The following is a 9,355-nucleotide window of genomic DNA, read 5'->3' as shown; positions in this document are numbered from 1 at the left end:
TAACTGTGGTGAGGCGATAGATGGAACACACATCCCTATCTTGGCACCGGAGCACCAGGGCACCCAGGACATAAACCGCAAGGAGTACTTTTCCATGGTGCTGCAAGCACTGGTGGATCACAAGGGACGTTTCACCAACATCCACGTGGGATGGCTGGGAAGGGTTCATGACGATCGCGTCTTCAGGAACACTACTCTGTTTAAACGTCTGCAGCAAGGGAATTACTTCCCAGACCAGAAAATAACAGTTGGGGATGTTGAAATGCCTGTAGTTATCCTGGGGGACCCAGCCTACCCCTTGATGCCATGGCTCATGAAGCCATACACAGGCAGCCTGGACAGTAGTCAGGAGTTGTTCAACTATAGGCTGAGCAAGTGCAGAATGGTGGTAGAATGTACATTTGTCCGTTTAAAGGCGCACTGGCGCACATTACTAACTCGCTCAGAGCTCAGCCAAACCAATGTCCCCTTTATTATTGCTGCTTGCTGTGTGCTCCACAATCTCTGTGAGAGTAAGAGGGAGACCTTTATGACGGGGTGGGAGGCTGAGGCAAATCACCTGGCTGCTGATTACACGCAGCCAGACACCAGGGCGATTAGAAGAGCACACCACGAAGCGGTGCGCATCAGAGAAGCTTTGAAAACCAGTTAATCACGGGCCAGGGTAGGGTGTGACTGTTGTGTTTGTTTCTCCTTGATGAAACACCCCCTCCCCTTGATTGACTCATTCCCTGTAAGCCACCCACCCTCCCCCTTTGATTACCGCTTGCTTCCTACGGAAATAAAGTCACTCTCGTTTAAAATCATGTATTCTTTATTAATTAATTATAAAAAGAGGGCGAGAACTGACAAGGTAGCCCGGGTGGGGTTTAGGAGGAGGATAGAAGGAAAAAGCCACTAAAAACATTTCAAAATAATGACAGCCTTTTGGTTGGGCTGTCCACTGGGGTGGAATGGGTGGGTGCACGGAGCCTCCCGCCACGCGTTCTTAGTCGTCTGGTGGGTGAGGAGGCTAAGGAACATGGTGAGGGGGGAGGGCGGTTATACAGGGGCTGCAGCGGCACTCTGTGATCCTGCAGCTGTTCCTGAAGCTCCACCAGACACTGGAGCATGTCAGTTCGATCACGCAGCAGCCCCAGAGTTGTATCCCGCCACCGCTGATCTTCCTGCTGACATCTCTGATCTTTCTGCCGACACCTCTCATCTCGAGCGTCTCTCCTGTCCTCACGGTCATTGGCATCTTTCCTGTACTTTGATACCACGTCCTTCCACTCATTCAGATGACTCTTTCATTGTGGGTCACTTCCATGATTTCCGAGAACATTTCGTCTCGTGTCTTTTTTTTCCCGCCGCCTTATCTGAGATAGCCTTTGGGACGGAGGAGGGAGACTTGAAAAATTTGCAGCTGCAGGAGGGAGGGAAAAAAGGGAGAGAAGTATTTAGAAAGATACATTTTACAGAACAATGGTTATACTCTTTCACGGTGAACAACACTATTCACCTTACATAGCACATGTGATCTCACTACAAGGTCGCATTTTGCATCTTAATATTGAGTGCCTGCGGCTTTGGTGTTAGAGATCACAGACACAGGTCTGGGCATCAGAATTCGGCTTGCATGCGGCCATGGTAAGCCATTGTCTTTCGGCTTCTGCAGCCTTCATATATCCAGCACCCTCCTTTCCCAAATAGCAAGCAAAGCCCGTTGAGTGCTGCTTCTTTCCTGTTAATGTGCAGCACCAGAACCGCCCCCATCCAATTCTCTGGGATGATCGCTTTACCCCTCCCCCCACTGCGTGGCTGGTAGCAAGGAAGATCCCAGCTAGCCAAACGTGGAAAAGCTCAGCGCCAATCACCCGCCTCCCTTTCCCCTGCTTGGCTAAATGCAGGGAAAGATTTCTTTTAAGCCACAGGCAAACAGCCCAACCATCTCTGTCCCCTTAATTAAATTCCCGTATTTCAACCAGGTTACCATGAACGATATCACTCTCCTGAGGATAACACAGTGAGATAAAGAACGGATGTTGCTTGAATGCCAGCAAACACCGGGACCATACGCAGCTAGGCTTTGTCATGCAATGATACCAGATTACTTGCTACATGCATGGCGTAGTCAAGTGTCCTACCATGGAGGACGGAATAAGGCTGCCCTGCCCAGAAACCTTCTGCAAAGGCTTTTGGAGTACCTCCAGGAGAGCTTCATGGAGATGTCCCTTGAGGATTTCCGCTCCATCCCCAGACATGTTAACAGACTTTTCCAGTAACTGTACTGGCCGCAAATGCATCCCAAGTCCTCAGGGAAAATTAATCATTAAAAAACACTTGCTTTTAAACCATGTTTTATATTTACAAAGGTACACTCACCAGAGGTCCCTTTCATGGCTTCATTGTCTGGGATAGTGGCTTGGGAAGGCTGGGAGGGTACTTCTGTCAGGCTGAGAAAAAACTCCTGGCTGTTGGGGAGAACGGAGTGCTGTGTGCTCTCTGCAAGCTCGTCCTCCCCTTCCTCCTCCTCATCTTTCCCGTCCGCAGAATTCTCAGGCAAGGCTAAGATTACCCCCACCTCGGAATCCACGGACAGGGGTGGGGTAGTGGTGGCGGACCCCCCTATAATTGCATGCAGTTCAGCGTAGAAGCAGCATGTTTGCGGCCCTGCCCCGGACCTTCCGTTTGCTTCTTTGGTTTTCTGGTAGGCTTGTCTGAGCTCCTTAATTTTCACACGGCACTGTACTGAGTCCATGGTGTGGCCTCTCTCCATCATGGCCTTGGAAATTTTTTCAAATGTTTTTTCATTTTGTCTTTTGGAACGGAGTTCTGTTAGCACAGAATCCTCTCCCCATATAGCAATCAGATCCAGTACCTCCCGTGCGGTCCATGCTGGAGCTCTTTTTCGATTCTCAGACTGCATAGTTACCTGTGTTGATGAGCTCTGCGTGGCCACCTGTGCTGATCAGCTCTCCATGCTGGGCAAACAGGAAATGAAATTCAAAAGTTTGCGGGGCTTTTCCTGTCTACCTGGCCAGTGCATCCGAATCCAGATTGCTGTCCAGAGCGGTCACAATGGTGCACTGTGGGATAGCTCCCGGAGGCCAATACCATCGAATTGCGGCCACACTAACCCTATTCCGAAATGGCAATACCGATTTGAGCACTACTCCTCTCGTCGGGGAGGAGTACAGATATCGATATTAAGAGCCCTTTAAATCGATATAAAGGGCTTCGTTGTGTGGACGGGTGCAGGGTTAATTCGGTTTAACGCTGCTAAATTCGGTATAAACCCATAGTGTAGACCAGGCCTTGGTATTACGTTTTGGAAATGCTCTCTGAAGCCAGATTTAGGCACCAACACAGAAATGTTTTTAGGTGGACTGCCAATGAGACAGGAGTTGGTTTGATAGGTCAGTACCTAGAGTCCTAGAATTGGCAGATGTTCACTCTCAAGAAAACCAATATACAGCTAAGAAAAAAATATCCTTTTTCCAGTAGGCATGCTTTCTTACCAGGTAGCTAATTAAAGTACATGAAGAAGAAATATTACAAAGGAACAAAGGCAAGCAGAGCGCGCAGAATCAAGGAAGAACATTGGCGGACAAGAGAATAAGAACATGAAAAAGTAACAGACAGAAAAAGAATGAGTGACTGAAAGATGCTAAATTAGAGATTAGAGAACTTTTACAGAAATGTGGTAGAAGTACATTCAGTTGTGTTTTCTTTTTCAAACCAAAGAGAAAGGGGAAAGAGTTTGGACAATGACTGTTGTCATTTCACCTTTCTTTTCCTATCTCTTTTTAATTTCTCCTTTCCTGTGGTTTTTTTTCAGCATCCCCTTTTTCTTTGGAAGTGAATAGGATGTGGCCCCTCTGTGCCTAGCCTGTAAGACATTTGGACTTTGCATCAATTACTTTAGATCATCTTATCATATATTAGAGTTTCTTAAGCCTTTCCTCTTCTCCTGTTCTTGTTAAGTCTGTCTTGCTGTACATATCTGACTACAGCACTCAATCCTCGCCTAGGCATCTCCAGATCGAATGACAGAAGATACATAACCTGAATTTTGAGAATCAGGCCATTTTGAAGTTGAAACTAGTTGTTACATATGAACCATATAAAACCACTCAAGTGAAGGGGGGATAAAAAAGTTCAATCTAAGAGTTCTAAAAGTTTACAATTTCAAATTGCAGTTTGAAGTTGTTTGTTTAAAAGGAATGGAGACGGAACATTTATGCATTTTCATGTGCCATGACAAAGTGGCTGAAGTATTTTCTTGCAGACAGCTCTTCAATGCCATGCTTACATGCCATGGGAGTGATTCAAATCCACACACTAATGGAAAAGTAAAAATATGTTAGTTTACTGAGTTGTCTGTGCTGCTGCAGTAAATATATTTCTGTGACTTTCTAGAACAGATATAGGAAATTAGAAAAGAATCAAATCAACTTGGTTAGTTGCCACGAAAATCTACATGCAGGACACCAATTTTGTGTTATGTTCCTATTCTGTTTTCCTTTAAAATGCTGTATCTTTCTAAAAGCTATTTTAGTAGTTCATCTTCAGTCATTATTCCTTAACTTGATTAAAATCACACTAATAGAAGGTGTAAACTTAATATTTTTTAGTGCAAAACCATGGTTTTGATTCTCTTAGTTCAATAAATTAAACTATCTAGTATATTCTGTTGTAATTAGTTAGCTTATGAAAAGCCACCCATACATTTTCCCCTTGTGGCATATGTCTGCACCCAGGGTTTTTGGGGTTTTATTTGCTTTGCCTCTGGGTCCGGCTGCCCAGTTTTCATATATATATATATATAATTTTGTTTGGGGCAGCAAAAAAGTCAGAGCCGGCCCTATCCACCATGAAAGGCAAATGGTGGTACCTTTGTAAACATAATCAGAATCAGTACTAATATTATTTCAGTTTGTTTTTCATTCTTTTTAACACTTCTAGAATTGCTAACACTTTTGCAAGCTGTGTTCCTTCTTTTCCTAATTTGTACTGGGAATAGTCAATTATTTGCATGTTTCCTGTAACTCGCTTCCCTCCCTTATAATATGAGCTATCATCCACAAACCAGATTGTTTGCCCAATTACCTGTTCAACCAGAGCTGAATAAAGACATGGTGCGCTTTAGATTCCTCTTGGGGTTCACAAACATGTTCTTGACAATTTAAGGTCAGACCCCATACAGATATTTTAGGGTCTTTCAGGATGATCACTTGAACATTTTCTGTATAGCCTTATTCACTCTCACATGCCCTTTGGATAAATTTTCCTGACTTAGTAGTTTTCCCAGAGCATGATGGCTTTTTACAATTATTTTACTTGCTCCGACAATTGCCTGGGCTTTCTGTATGTCCAGTAAGCAGCAAGAGCAGTTTGCTCAGATTCCCAGATTGCTTTCTGGAGCTGTTAACGCTCTGCTATAGTACGCAACAGGTCTTTCCCTAATACCAGTATCCTGAGTGACCACACTAACAATACAGAAATGTTTAACACTAGGATATAACATGAAGGGGAACTCATTGTGAGGGGCACCCAAAGTAGGTGTGTCCATTAACCCCCTTTTCAACTTTCCCATGCACTGGCTGTTTCTTCTGTTCAAGTCCACTGTGCTCTTTTAAGCGCAAGAGACCCGCCTGCTGCCCTGCTAGAAGAGCTTGGCTTTCCAAAGCCTGAGTTACCTCTTTTACTTCCCTGTGTTTTTTCCATTACTTGCCTGGCCAGTACTGTGGCATATTGTTTAAGACATTTTACTACCATGGCCATTAATTGCAATATTGTACATTTTTTATTTTTGTTATCGTTTTTTCAAAGTTTCAGTTTCTGCCATTGCTTTACATATTTCAGTTCACGTTTCCCCACTTTCTTTTTAAAATTCATATGGACCCCCCTTGCTGGCAATCCAGTGGTTCCAAATTTCATCAAACTCTGAGGGGATTTGCAGGGAAGGGATAAGGGGGTTCTCCAGCTCATAGTTTTTTGTCATGTTAGATTGCGATTTCTACAGAGGACAGCTCGCTTACTTACCAGATGAGAGGTTGTGGGTCACCAGTGTTGCTAGATTTTGGCTCTGTGTGTGTGTGTTCTCCCTGTGTGCTGCCCCAGCTCTGCACAGACAGCTGGCACAGCAGACCTTGACAAAGCATGGAAATAGCACCTGGTAGACTCTACAAGGATATGAAGACATGTATGCTCGTGAAAATGGACGCAGCTCAGGGAATGGCAAGACTTTCCATTCTCCCCTCGGCTGGACAAAGATACTGTCTGTTCCTGTTATCCTTGGGGGAATGTTTTTGTACCATCCTTGATATCGGGATGTTCTGGTATCACTTGATATCGGGATGTGTTTGTGTGAGCACTCTGTGCTTAGCACTTTTTACAAATGTGTATTTCTGCAATATCAGCCCTGTTCTTGCCAGATTCTGTGAGCAGATCCTGCCTCGTACCAGACCTCTGATACAAGGGCTTATGTCTTAGACTCTCTTCCTACTATACCCAGTTCCAGCAGGCTGTGCATGACAAAAAGATCTTCAGGGCTCCCTGCCCAGTGTGTGTCTGTGAAGTTCAGCCCTTAGGCACAGTCCACAATACCACAGAGAAATTATGGTCTTCTGGTTTAAGTAATTGATTGCTAACCTATGGGATTCGATTCTATCCCTGCCTCTGCCACAGAGTTCCAGAGTGATGCTGGACAAGTCACTTAAACCACATTTTTCATAGGTGGCTACTAAGAGCATGTACCTTATTTTCTGGGTGCCCAGTTTGAGACTCCTGGGGTCTGATGTGCAGATGTGCTGAATATATAAAATGCCGTGTACTCTCTCTCAAAGTGGGCACCCAAAATTAGTGACAACTTTTAACAATCTCTCCTTAATCTCTCTGTGCTTCAGTAAACTTCCCAGTGTAAATAGGGTTGCCAGGTATCCGGTTTTCAACCAGAATGCCTGGTCGAAAAGGGACCCTGGTGGTCTGGCCATTAAAAGTCCGGCTGGCGCTGGGCTTCTGGAAGCAGCGACATGTCCTTGGCTCCTAGACAGAGGGACGGCCAACCCCTGCCGCAGCCTGGTGAAAATGTGCGAGTGAATGAGGGTGGGGAAGAGCGCCTGACAGAGGGAGGGGGGATGGAGTGAGCAGGGCTGGAGCCCCTGCCCTGCCTCTTCCCCCCCTTAGGCCTCACCCACCATTTGCTCTTCTTCCCTCCTCCCTTTGTCGCTCGCTGCTTTTCCCCTCTCCTCTCCTCCCAACCCAGAGCTGGGGCTGGGAGCTGCAGCAGCTCAGTGTAGTCGGAGGTGGCCCTGGCTGCATAGGGGATGGCAAAGGTGATGACCCGGTGCCTCCTCCATCACCTGCCTGCAGTAACTGGATTTTGGGTGTCCAGTCAGTAGATCTGAGCAAACACTGTCAGGTCCCGCTTTCAACCAGACTTTCTGGTCGAAAACCGGACACCTGGCAACCCTATACCTCACACGGATGTAAGGTCTGAGGCCTTTTTCTGCAGCCACATTAGGACAGCAGCAGCTATAAGCCAAGAAGCAGAACGTCAGACCTTCACATTCCCTCTAAATTATGTCAAAACAATGTACTATCAGGCTGTTAAGACGATCCTGGCCTAATAGTACCCACCCAAGATATGCTCCACATCTTGCAGGCTCAGCAGTCTCTTAAAAGCATCGTGGAAAATGACTATCTGAAAGTGTTGTAGTTAGCAAAACAGTGAAAATGATCCCTGGCTCTCTCAGTATATTGATTGTTGTATAACTTTTGTATTTATGATTTGTCTATGGTAGCACCCACAATGCCCTAGGTCAGGGGTCGGCAACCGGTGGCTCGCGGCTCGCCAGGGTAAGCACCCTGGCGGGCCGGCCCGGTTTGTTTATCTGCCGCGTCGGCAAGTTCGGCCGATCGCGGCTCCCACTGGCTGCGGTTCGCGGTCCCAGGCCAATGCGGGAGGCAGGAAGCGGCGCGAGCCGAGGGATGTTCTGGCCGTGGCTTCCTGCCTCCCGCATTGGCCTGGGACCGCGAACCGCGGCCAGTGGGAGCCGCGATCGGCCGAACTTGCCGACGCGGCAGATAAACAAACCGGGCCGGCCCGCCAGGGTGCTTACCCTGGCGAGCCACCGGTTGCCGACCCCTGCCCTAGGTGCTTTCCAGACACTAAAGATGGGATTGTTGAGGCCCTGAGAATCCCACATTCTGAGGGCAGACAGGCAGGTGGACAGAGGTTAGGGGAAGGATGATGCTTCCCAGGGGTATCCAGGTTGTGAGACACCTCGCAACCACCTGCCCTTAGCATGAGGAAGTCCTGTCTGTTCCTGCTGTCAATCAGCTCCCTGAAACCACCAGCCCCTGGCATCACAAGCACTACCTTCCAGGTCTCTGCAGGCCTGGCTCTCTGTATAAGCAACAGGCACCCCCCATCCCCCCGAGTCCTCTGAGTGTCTCTCTCGAGTGCTCAGACCCTGTTCCTCTGAACTCTCACTGAACACTCTCAGATTTGCTACTCCCAAAGGAACAGTGCATGCCAGGATGCAAGATTCAACTCAGGCTCCCCACTGTGCTTAACACTCAGCATTTATATATATAAGTGAAAAGAAAAATAATTTTTTTATCAAAGAACAGAATAGTAAGAATATTGGAATAGTGAGAATATAGTGAGAATACTGAATATATTGAGAATATAGTGAGAATATTGGAAGCAAATGGTTAAATATAAAACAAAACACAACACACTTTCTTGAGCCTAAACTTAACTAACAAGGAATTCCCTATGTCCTACAAGATAGCTTCCCCCTTTCCCAGCATTTTGAATCAGGTTGGTTGAGATCCCTTCGGCTGTCAGCTTGTTCTCACAGACTGAAGAACTAACTGCGGGTTCATCTGCATCCCAGATGTAGTTTCAAAAGTTTGTTGTCTTACGTCTAAACCGAATAACCCTGTCTGTTGTTGTTTTTTCCTGCAACCTCTGCAATCTATTGATTAGCATTTTGCTCAGACTGTAACTGGGAGTGGGGGGCATTGTGAATCATATAGTACATAATTTGCATATGACCAGCCAGAGTGAGATAATCATCTCTTTCCCACTGCTTACCAGGACTATGTGGATCACCTTTTGGTGACTTGTCTTAACTCACAAACCTAAGGAGCATAATTTTTAGTATAGATGCATAAAACTTCACATATTTTCTGTAAATACATCTCACAATGCTTATGATGACCAGTGTGACATTTGAGACCTTACATGACATTCTTTGGCAGACTAGTATGCAGATATCAGACCCAGGGGATCGCTGTAACCCTTACGTACCCTTGTTCTCTTTGCCAGTTGGCAACAAGAGGTCTTTGGGCACAGGAAGGG

The sequence above is a fragment of the Mauremys mutica genome, chromosome 2, assembly GCF_020497125.1.
Source record: "Mauremys mutica isolate MM-2020 ecotype Southern chromosome 2, ASM2049712v1, whole genome shotgun sequence".
Classification (NCBI taxonomy): Eukaryota; Metazoa; Chordata; order Testudines; family Geoemydidae; genus Mauremys; species Mauremys mutica.
The sequence above is the reverse complement of the archived record's forward strand: the minus strand, read 5'-3'. Positions refer to the sequence as shown.